Source organism: Triturus cristatus, chromosome 4_1 (genome assembly GCF_964204655.1).
Source record: "Triturus cristatus chromosome 4_1, aTriCri1.1, whole genome shotgun sequence".
In the NCBI taxonomy this organism is placed as follows: domain Eukaryota; kingdom Metazoa; phylum Chordata; class Amphibia; order Caudata; family Salamandridae; genus Triturus; species Triturus cristatus.
This window is the reverse complement of record NC_140585.1, coordinates 126,858,274-126,870,616: the sequence shown is the minus strand read 5'-3', so window position 1 is coordinate 126,870,616 and position 12,343 is coordinate 126,858,274. Positions and strand designations below refer to the sequence as shown.

Genomic DNA, 12,343 nt, shown 5'->3' with positions numbered 1-12,343 from the left:
GGCTCCATAGCTCAGGGGTTAGAGCACTGGTCTTGTAAACCAGGGGTCGTGAGTTCAAATCTCACTGGGGCCTCTCCCACCTTTTTTAATTACAAAAAATACCAATTTCTTGTTTAATAGGGGATGGCGATAGAAATATTCCGTTCAGAGTTTGCCACTTAAGCTCAGCAGTGCTGCTGCAATTGTTCACGTCAGACCAGGACTGAAGTTCCTCAAATGAAATGAAAAAGTAAATTTGTTCTGTCCATGGCCGACCTTATGGTATTTTAATTAAAAAATGAATAGCTAATTTGCCAGGAAGGGCCTGCTGACCTCCCAGGCACTACATCCACGATGAACAGTCATCACCTGCAGGGCACCTTCAGCTCACAAGGTCATTTTGGGCATCTAGGGCCTTTAAATAAGTTACATTTCTATATTTTGCTTGAACACAGTGACATTTTTAGGTCGAGCCTGGGCAGCGCATGCCTGCTCTGCAAAGCACGCTGTATTGAGGTAGGGACTTGAAGCTCCACCCACTCTAACAAATCGAGGTTGAAATTTCCTGTTTGTCCAAAAGCACAACTGTGGACCTCCAAGTCCTGCACCTCAGGCTAGTTCCAATAAGTACGTTGTCTGCGCAAGCACAACACCAGCTCCAGCAGATGAATGACGCTGCTGTGTTCCAGATCAAACAAAATGTTCTTAAAAGGTGCGGGTGCGCCGATCATAAAGTCAAAACATCAGGTAGTGAAGTATAACATTTCTTTATTTTTCAATTTATAAAATTCAGCAATCAGAAAGACTTCAGCCAACGCGTTTCATTCCCATACCAGGAACTTCATCAGGGTTCTTAATCCGAGGATTTCTTGATCGTTAGTTTGTAGGATGGTCCAGGCCCGTGTATTGCACTGCGGCCAGAGGGAGGGTCAGCAGGTATGATAACTCCTGTCATTCAAGATCTGGACGCCGCATGCGCGGTCCTCCTTCCTGTTCCCTTTTAATCGCATATTTCAAGTGGAGATCCAAATCTTATCTCCAGGCTCAAAATCTGGACTCTCTAGCCTCTTCTTGTCTGCCTGCTTCTTATAAGAATCTTTTGCTTTTACTAAGTTATTGCTGGCTACCTGATATGCCTTCTGCAATTCTCGAACTACTATCTCCACTGCAGGTACATCGTCCTCTAGTCTTCCTACTAACATGTTGGGATGTCTGCCTGAATTCCAAAAGAATGGGTAATAGCCTGTGGAAGAGTGTACTGAAGGGTTATAGGCAAATTCTGCAGCCCAAATCAAGGTCAGCCTATCCCCTTCTTGGTCCATAAGATGCAGGCGTAAGTACTGCTCCAGATCTTAGTTTACCCTCTCTGTCTGTCCATCAGTCTCGGGATGGAAACCAGTAGACAACCGAGAATCAACTCCTAAACTCTTCAAAAAAGATCTCTAAAAATGTAAAACAAATTTTGGAACCCGATCGGAAATCACTACCATAGGAATCCCATGAGATCTTATTATGTGTTGGGTGAATAATGTAGCCGACTGTGCAGAATTGGGGGTGGAGTTTAACGGGACGAAATGACTCATTTTGGAAAAGTGATCAACTACTACCAATATAGTTGAGTACCCCTGACTAGAGGGCAAATAAATTATAAAATCCATGGAGACGGTATGCCACAGATAAGGGGCCATGGGTAAAGGCATGAGCAAACCTTGTGGAGCCTGTCTGTTGACCGTTCCCTTGACACACTGTTCACAAGATGCCACATATTGTCTTACCTGAGCTTCCAAGTTCGGCCACCAAAATTCTCGCTTTATAAGCTCTAGAGTCTTTTTCACTCCTTTGTGTCCAGCCAACAGATTGTCATGGAACAGTTGAATGAATTCAATACGTAACTCTTCTTTAGGTACATAGAGGTTTCCAAGGTAATAGGGTTTTCCATTCTTTATTTCTCTTCCGGTACCACTCTTGATTTAATCTAACATTTCATCTTCTGGAAAGCTATTCTGGAGTTTATCTTCCAAGTCAGTGTACAAAATTGTTCCAATGATCTTTTCTTTGGGGATAATATGTCCTTCCTTTGAGACTTCTTTACCTTCTTCAGTATTTAAAAAAGACAAAGCGTCTGCTTTTCCATGAACTGATCCCGGCTTATAAATCAAAACGAAAATATAATCTCCGAAGAAGAGTGACCATCTCAATTATCTGGGTGTAAGGGTTCTAGCTGACCTCAGAAACTGCAAATTTCAATGATCAGTGAAAGCTGTGATTTCCTGTTTCTCTCCCAGTAAATAATGCCTCCATTCCTGGAAGGCATCCTTAACTGCTAACAACTCCTTGTCTGCTATAGAATAGTTGATTTCTGCAGCAGTTAATTTTTGGGAACGATAATCTACCAGATGAAGTTGACCTGTATCCTTATGCCTTTGCAACAGGATTCCTCCGATGGCCAAATTTGAAGCATCAGCTTCCACAAAGAAGGGTTGTTCAGGACTCGGATGCAACAGAACCGGAGCTGTAGTGAAGGTTTCTTTCAGTAGCTGGAAAGCTTCCTCCGTTTCAGTATTCCAAACAAACTTTTTTCTTCAGTAAACGAGTCCCCTCACCTTTTCAGAAAATGTATGCATAAAGCGCCTGTAAAAATTGTCGAAGCCAATAAAACTTTGTATTTCTTTGACTTTTCGGGGAGATGGCCAATCTTTAATTGCTCTCACCATGGCATCATCCATTTACACCTCCGTCTGGAGACAAAATGAAACCCAAATATTACACTCGACAGGTATGAAAAACACACTTTTCCAACTTAACATAGAGTTGGTTATCCAACAATCTTTCCAAAATTGTACGCACATGCTGAACATGTTCTTCCATGCTTGCAGAAAAAATAAGAATGTCGTCAATGTATACAACGACGAAGCAATCCAAAATTCTCTGAGTATATCGTTGACAAAATGCAGAAAGCAGCTGGAGTGTTGCAGAGGCCAAAGGACATGACCTGATACTCAAAAAGGCCAAAGCGAGTTCGGAAAGCTGTCTTCCACTCGTCGCCCTCTGCCATTCTTACCAAATGGTAGGCCCCTCTCAAGTCCAATTTAGTGTAAATACGGGCTTCCTTGACCCGATCCAAAAGTACAGATATCAATGGCAAGGGGTAATGATTCTTTTTGGTGAATCTTTTCTTTTCTGGGGGCTGAACTGTCGGCCGGGCTTAGCTCCGCCACTTGTTTGGCCGGGACTCTCTTCGTTGAGCCTCCATCCTTGGTCGTATCCTGCCTCAGCAGAATCCCAGGCCTGGCTTTGCTCCGCTGTCTTTATTGGCCGGGCTTTGCTCCGCCATACCGGAGATATATTTTGAGATAATATTAACTATGACCAGACGTCGAGTAAAACCTGCAATGGATAAAACACATAATTCTATAGATACGTATCTGACCAAAGCAGTTAGTGCTCTGGCGGAAGAAATAGATTGTTGTACAGAAAGACGTATTTCAATGGGAACAGGTACAAGGGGTGGGGAACAAGGTAGTTTGATTGCAGAGATCCACACAACTAGGGAGGAAGGACCGACTATTACAGATTGGGTACCGGATATGACATCTGACATAGCTATGGCTGACATGGAAAACTTACATGTCTCACGGATTTCTATTACACCGAATCTATCTAACTCACCCCCGTCGCCCCCGCCTATAAATTCATCTAAAGGGGGCAAAAGGAGAAATACAGGCCAGGGAAATAGCAGGTTAGCCAAAGAAAAGCAAACCGTCACAAGAGGGACTTTGACAAAACAGGAAAGCTGCATTGAATAATGAGCAATTTAAGTGTTCTTTCAGTATGGAGGCTCTTATTGAGAAAATAAGAGAGGTACATAAACTTGATGGATATATGGATAAATTTAGATTACAAGACCAAATAGTTAATCCAAGAGATCAGATTAACGTGATTACAAATAATGTCCCCATTAATTTGGCAACCAGTAACTCGCCAAACATAGCGAGGGCTGGCCCTAGTTTAGGTATAATTACAGCCAGAAATTCAGATAATGGAAAAAATGTAGAGGTACCAAATAACTTACCTTATGAGAAAAGATTTATGCCACCAACAGGTAAGGAAAATCAAAGGAAAGAGACCATGAAGCAGGCAAGAGGGTCACGTAACATAGATAATCCCAAAATCACTGATATACCAGCAGTCATTAACTTACCACCAGAATGCCGCGCATATGTCGCTGTTCTCTCTAATGTATCTAAATTACGGGAAGGTCAATTAGAAACCAATGAAACTTTAAAAAAATAAAACACTGTATTGGTTATCAAAAAACTGTGGCTTTCCCACAATGGGTTTGAAAACACAAGGGGGCCCAAAAGGTAATCAAGGACCTTGGGTGATTACGTTATAAATGAAACAGTGGTCCTTGGAAAGAGAGAGAATATGCACTTAAGATAAATATAGTACAGAATCGAAACTATATTGTATTTTGGGATGTCCAGCCGGACAACCCTATTTAATTCTTAGATGAAAGAATAACCATTCCAATGACATACTAATGGTGGGACACAGTCCTGTATCCTATGGGGAAAAAAATGAAGAGACAATACAAATAAAACAGTTACATACATAGGGGCATTTCAGGCAAGACGTAATGAGCTTTGTTACAAATCCAATGTAAAAGCTTTTAGAGTAACAACAATTGCACTTTTTTAACACACTGGCTTAATGTGCAAGTTGTTAACATGGGTCGACGACGTTTCGATCCTGTCTAGAATAATAGGATCATCATCAGGACAAGAATAGTTTGCTAGCCTGAGCATAAGAAATTGCCAAGGGTATCTCAGCAACTGGTCGCGGGGGCAGCGCCAGGTGGCCGGCTGAAGGAGACAGGGCTCATAGGTGAGCAGGGTCAGGGATAACCGACCTGTGTAATGGCAGGTCGGGAGTTCCTGACCTAGGGTGGAGAGTCCAAGGGTTCGAAAAGGCACACTGGTAGTGCCGGACTACGAAGAAAAGCAGTGGAACAAATCCATGGTAGGTAATCCACTAGAGGTTAAGCGGCGAGGCAACCAGGCAGAAATTGGCCGGGAGTACCGGTCCGAGGGTAGGGAATTACGCCGATTAATTGTGGCAGGGTGACAATGCACTCATGAACTGCCTGGGACCTCCGGAGAATTGGAGGTCACTCCAATTCTCCGGAGGTCCCAGGCAGTTCATGAGTGCATTGTCACCCTGCCACAATTAATCGGCGTAATTCCCTACCCTCGGACCGGTACTCCCGGCCAATTTCTGCCTGGTTGCCTCGCCGCTTAACCTCTAGTGGATTACCTACCATGGATTTGTTCCACTGCTTTTCTTCGTAGTCCGGCACTACCAGTGTGCCTTTTCGAACCCTTGGACTCTCCACCCTAGGTCAGGAACTCCCGACCTGCCATTACACAGGTCGGTTATCCCTGACCCTGCTCACCTATGAGCCCTGTCTCCTTCAGCCGGCCACCTGGCGCTGCCCCCGCGACCAGTTGCTGAGATACCCTTGGCAATTTCTTATGCTCAGGCTAGCAAACTATTCTTGTCCTGATGATGATCCTATTATTCTAGACAGGATCGAAACGTCGTCGACCCATGTTAACAACTTGCACATTAAGCCAGTGTGTTAAAAAAGTGCAATTGTTGTTACTCTAAAAGCTTTTACATTGGATTTGTAACAAAGCTCATTACGTCTTGCCTGAAATGCCCCTATGTATGTAACTGTTTTATTTGTATTGTCTCTTCATTTTTTTTCCCCATAGGATACAGGACTGTGTCCCACCATTAGTATGTCATTGGAATTGTTATTCTTTCATCTAAGAATTAAATAGGGTTGTCCGGCTGGACATCCCAAAATACAATATAGTTTCGATTCTGTACTATATTTATCTTAAGTGCATATTCTCTCTCTTTCCAAGGACCACTGTTTCATTTATAACGTTTCCCACAATGGGGGCTGATCAGATAATACTTACTCAAAGAGTTGGATGGATAGGCCCATTACCAAAAAAATTTGATGGTGACTGTATAATAATTAATTTTAGGTCACCAGGTTGGGCGTACAAATCCCTACTAAATGCTCCTCCCCCTTCATGTTGGGATTTTAATACAACACTTTTGCCATTGGCGTATTTTAACAGATATTTGCCAACAAGTGATTACGTTGCTAACCAAAAGGCATACTATTCTAATACCAATTCAATGCCCCTATTAGTATCCCGACCTACATGTTTTTCGATCCCGTTGTATAATAGATTCCAGCCCCTGAGCCCTATGGAGGATAATGATTGACGTGAGAGACTTGAGGGTGTATCCCCAAATGATGAAACAGATGGGAGGGTAGTTTATAGACCAATCGAAAGGGGAAATGAAATCAGTAAAGAACAACTCCCATATATAGACCCCAAGCAGGTGGCTAGAGGTTGTGATAGCACTGGGAGTAACGACCTCGTTGTTATAAATAATGCTAATGAGTTAGTAATTGGGTCAGAGAATGCAGTGACCCCGGTGAATGTAGCCGCAACTATAAATCCTACCACTAGCCAAAGAATGCCAACAATAATACAACGGGGTTATACACTTATGACATGGAATATTTCAGGCCTTGGCAACAAATTAGATACCCCTTTTTGGCAGGACTTTATTTCCTGTGGCAATGATTTTATTTGCTTACAGGAAACATGGAGCACAGTCCCGGTTGTAGTTGAAGGATGTTCATCATATTGCATGAGTGCGACACCTTCCATAGCAGGAAGAGCTAAGGGAGGATTGCTGCTGCTTATATCAAATAAATTACTTGGGTGCAAAATTATAAGCTACTCATCCATTCATAATCATAGCCAAGTACTGACATTCGAGTTCCCAAAGGGCAAGGACTTGGTTTTAATTAACTATTATAATCCTACCTTTACCAATGATAGGGGAGGATCATTAGATGCATTGGAAAAGGAGATAGATAGGGTATTGGCACTCTCTGGTAAACGTGCCATTATTCTATGGGCTGGCGATTTTAACATACGAGCATGTCTTTCAACACAAACTAACTCATGTGGGTTTATGAAAGCCAATAGTAATATTAATGGGAACCATGATGACTTGTTACATTTTCCTCACTGTAGATATGGTATGATTATAAATACAACAATGGCAAAATTCGACCTTGATTTATTAGATTGCTCGATGAGAAAGGGCTATATTAAATGCCCAACTTTCACTGGGCGGAATGTTTCTAGTGACATAGATCATATTTTAATTTCTAAAAATAGTTTCTATACTGATCTATGGATATCTGAACAGGTGGTGAGTGACCACAATAGCATTTCTATAGTACTTTTAGACTGGGGTAATAAACTAACGAACACCGAGAAATGTATCTCGGACATTCTCCCTGTTAGGCCCAATGGCATGAGAATTAAGTGGGTCGGAGTAGACCCACCCAAAGTTCAAAAGGAAGTGGTCACAAACTGTAGAAAAGAAATTGATTACTACCTTAGTGAAGGGGTCCTCCCTGATATCCTGTTAGATGCATTCTCTGATATAAATAGATCAATTAAGAGTTTACTAACTAAAAGCACTAAAAACTCGAAAAAAACTGGCTCGAGGTGGTTTGACTCAAAATGTACCCTTGCATTACAGAAACTGAAATTGGCGCTGGGGACCAAACCCCGAAATCAATTGTATATACATGAGTTGCGAGTTGAATATAAGCAAGGTATATTGGTGCACAAAAAAGAGCTACGAGCGGATGCATGGGACAAATTAAGTCTGGCAGCCAATACTAATAACAGTAAACTTTTTTGGGAAACTGGGGTAAATAGTAAATTGTACCCCAGAATTAACGTCCTATGTGAATTGTACAGAATGCATTGAACATTATACTAATATGTTTAACCCAGACAGGGTGCATCCAACTGTACTTTCAAATGATGATTTTACGTGGCCTACATTGCCCATGTTAATTGACGTGGAAGAAGTACAAGAAGGGCTAGTTAATAGTAAGGGGGGAAAAGCACCAGGTCCAGACGGAGTCCCGATTGATTTATATAAGAACAAAATGGATCTATGGCCCCAATCCTTACGAGGGTTTTTAATATTGCGGCTCTAGGGAATTTCCCAATATCTTGGGGTCAATCATTAATTATCCCTCTTTATAAAAAGGGTTCCCGCTCTGAAGCCTGCAATTATCGTCCAATATCTTTATTGGATTCTTCAATAAAGGTTATGAGCAGGGTTCTCTTAAAAAGATTGGAAACCTGGGCCTTGGACTATAAGATTTTATCTTCTGTTCAATATGGATTTAGGAAAGGCCTAGGTACCTTAGAACAATGTGTGAACCTTGATTTGCTAATTAATAAATATACATCAGTTAAAGGGGGTAATTTGTTTCTATGTTTTGCTGATTTAAGCAGCGCCTTTGATTTAGTGGACCACTCCCTTTTGTGGACCGTACTGCTCGAATCTGGGGCCCCGAAAGAGATAGTATTCTTTTTGGCACGAGTATATGAGAGACTATCCTGCAGTGTACGATATGGGACAACCGGTGAACGAACCCCCTTTTTTGATGTAAGAAGAGGTATCAGGCAAGGGTGTGTTTTGGCCCCCCTTTTATTTTATTTATTTATTAATCAAATAGCCACGGTTTTAAGTCAGATTTCAGCAGATGCGCCAATGATAGACAAAAAGGCAGTACCAGTATTATTATATGCCGACGATGCTGTTTTATTATCCCATACCCCGATAGGCCTTCAACGGCTCATTAATAATTTTACAGATTTTATTAAAGGCAGGAAACTCTTAATTAATAAATCAAAAACTTTTACTATGACATGTGGCAAGAAGTCGAACTCATTGAGGTCCTTTTTTTAGATGGTTTTAAAATTCATGCAGTTAAATCTTTTTGCTATCTAGGTATTACTTTTGCTGCAAGTGGTAAATGGACCAATGAACATGAAAATATCAGATATAAAATGATCAGGAATACTAATGGCATATTTAGGTTTGCATCTAAATTAGGGGATCGGAGGGTAAAGGACATGGTGAACATATACAACGTAAAATGCATCTCCTCAGCCCTGTATGGGGCTGGAATATGGGGCCATTGTCCCGCTGACCAACTCCAGTCAGACGAAAACAGTTTTCTTAAACGGTTGCTGAGTGCACCTGCCTCAGCTTCCACTGAGTTAATTCATCTGGAAACTGGTCTTAATTATATTTCTGACTTGGCTGCTTTGCGTCCCTTACTTTTATGGCGTTCCATCTGGTCTAAGAGTAAAACTGAGTTCACACAGTCGATAATTAAGGATTGTTTAAAGTTGGACCTTTGTTCCCGTGTACCGTGGATAAGTTATATCAACCACTGGTATAACCTTTTATTTGATTTTAATATCCTTGATGAGTCCGAATATCCAATAACATTATTTAAAAAAGAGATAAAAGATTCCTTTATGTCCTACAAGAGGGAGGAACGAGTAAAAAATTTAATTGGGACCCAAAGAACACTTGTGTTTTATAGGCAACTCGAACTCAAAAGTGGGCTTCAGCCGTATTTGGTAGATGTGTCAAGATCTTCACATCGATTTGTACTAACACGCCTTAGGCTGGGAATCGCTCACCATCTCGTAGCCTTCCCGGTTATGGGAAAAAGCTCCAAAGTGAAGTGCCCATGTGATAATATTCTAAACAGAGTTGCTGGCATTTTTTACTATTTTGTAAATTTTATGTATCACTCAGGAAATGATATTTAAAGCCGATCTTTTTAAAATATAATACCCGACTAACTGTAAATGCTATGAAATTACTATGCAAGTTTGAGAGCCCAGATATTTGTTTTTTTGTAGCAAATTTTATAATGAAATGTAGAGCTGCTAGAAAGTCAATAGTACTATGAAATTCTGCTTTAAATTGTAAATTTGCACAAAATCATTTGCACAAAAGCATATGTCACTTTATAGCGAATTTGCACAAGTTTCATGTACTGTAACAGTTAGTCAGATGGTTATTTGCACATCTGGATTCTGGCATTTGACACTTTATAGCATAACGCACTTTGATGTTTTTTTCATGAACATGTGTTATAATAATTGTATAGGTCGAGGAATACTGATAAATTTGTGTTTATAATAATTATACATGAAGAGGAGTACCGATATTTTAAATTATGAATTTTATAAATGTTGATATAATTGTTTAGCTTATATGGTTGTGTTATGCAAACCGAATAAAAGCTTTTTGAACTGAACTGATTCTTTATGGTGACTTGATTCAGGGCTCGATAATCAATACAAGACCTAAGCTTTCCATCCTCCTCAGGGGTGAAGAACAACAGGGACGAGACCGGGGACTGAGAGGGCCGAATGAAAATGTTAGCTAAATATTGGTCCAAATATTCCTTCAGATGAAAATTCTCTGCTTCCGAAAGGGCGTAAATTCAGCTACATTGCAAGGACACACCAGTTTCAAGTTCGATCCTACAGTCGTATTCCAGATGTGGGGGTAATTTCTTGGCCTCTTGCTCATCAATACTGATGCCAAATCATGATAATCCCCAGGAATCTTTTAAATTTCCACCGCACAAATCATACGAGGGTGCTCAGCCAAATGGGAGGATGGTGATGACTGAGGATCAAAGGTACATGAGTCAAAGGAATGTTCCTTATAGTATTCGGTGTTCAAATCAATGGTCCTTTTGGCCCATTCGATCTTCCGATTGTGTTCGGTTTGCCTGGCAGCCCCGAAATTAGCTGAAATTGAGGGGCGTCAATGAGACTGAACCTCAAAAAACTTCGGTGTTGACCTGGTCCAATCAAGGTTATTTCTTCTGTGTCATAGGTAATGGGACCTGACGAAAGGTTGGTGCCTTCAACTGCTTGAACTGGCTCCGACTTTTCTTTCTTGATGAAATGAATTCCTAACAACTTAGCAAATTTAATGTCGCAAAAATTGCCAGTGACTCCTGAATCAATCATGACCGAAACTTCATCCACGTCAGTAGCTCCAAATTTGATCGAGCTGGAAATTATCAAATGAGGAGCAGAAGATTGCAATGTATTTGCGAGTAGTTGAGTATTTGGAGTTGTCTCCTCCGACGCACCCACCAGAGCAACTCCTCCTACTGGTGTTCCAAAGCTTGGAAGTGTTATAGGAGAAAGAGCGGCCGCCGCTTCTTGCTCTCTTTATTTTTGGGATGACAGTGAGCAAGAGGTTGGCCGAGCGGAGGCTTCTGTTAGGGCAGTATGGGACATTGATGGAATGGTTAATGGGCAGGCCTTCCACAAAAAGGACTTGTGGGTGATGTAGAGGGCCTTAAATTTACTCTCTCCTGAATGGGCAGGCAATGCAGGGTGTTCAATGCGGGTTTGGTGGATTGCCGATAGAGGATTTTGAGAAGCAAGCAAGCTGCACAGTTGGGAATGACCTGTTGTTTGGAGATGGTGGATTGGGCGGCTCCCAAATAGAGCGCGTTCCTGTAGTCCATGTGTGAAAAAATCAGTGCTTGGACGATTATCTGCCTAGTAAGGAATGGGAGAAGAGGAAGAATTTTCTTCAGCATCATCAGCATGCCATAGCATGTGGCCGACAGTTTAGCTGCTCCAAAGTCAAAAGTCAGCGATTGGTCCAGCCATATGCCCAGACTATTGATCTATTTTTTAGGTACTGGTGGGGGACCAAGACAAATTGGCCACAATAGCCCAGAATTGAAAGTTGGAAAATTGCCTAAGAGCATGAGATCTGTCTTGTCTCCGTTTAGTTTCAGGCAGGAGAGCTCCATCCATTTCGCTACCTTCTCCAGACAGGGACCTGAGCTAGAGGTCGAGGTTCCTGGGTGATTTAAGGACACAACAAGTTGTGTGTCGTCAGCATAGGTGACTATTTTTATGCCAAATGGACGGACTATCTCTGCCAACGGACACATGTACACATTAAATAATATTGGGCTCAGGGAGGACCCCTGAGGCACACCGCAGCTAAGTGGCATCCGTTTGTAACTGAAGTTACCTTCAAAGACCTGGAAGAACCTGTCTTCTAAGAATGACAGCAGCCAGGTGATGACGCCCCAGTCACTCCAAGATTCCTGAGTCTAAGGTTTAAGATGTCATAGTTAACAGTGTCGAATGTGGCGCTGAGGTCCAGGAGAAGGATGGGCGCTGCACCACCTTGATTTAATATTCTCCTGGATTCTTCGGTCACCACTAACAGCATTGTTTCCATTCCGTGTTGGGGCCTGAAGCCAGTCTGTGAGGGTGAAGCAGGTTATTTGATTCTAAGAACCCGGAAAAAACTGAATTGACATGCCTCTCTAGGATTTTACTAAATGAGGGGAGGAGGGAAATAGGACGGTAATTCCCCAGGT

The 12,343-nt window shown here is 41.7% G+C and overlaps 1 non-coding gene across 1 annotated transcript; it reads left to right on the top strand.

Annotated features, from left to right (window-relative positions):
* On the top strand, positions 1-73 carry TRNAT-UGU (transfer RNA threonine (anticodon UGU)). Its single transcript has one exon. It is a non-coding gene; the product is annotated as a tRNA-Thr (tRNA).
* Positions 74-12,343: the final 12,270 nt, after the last annotated feature.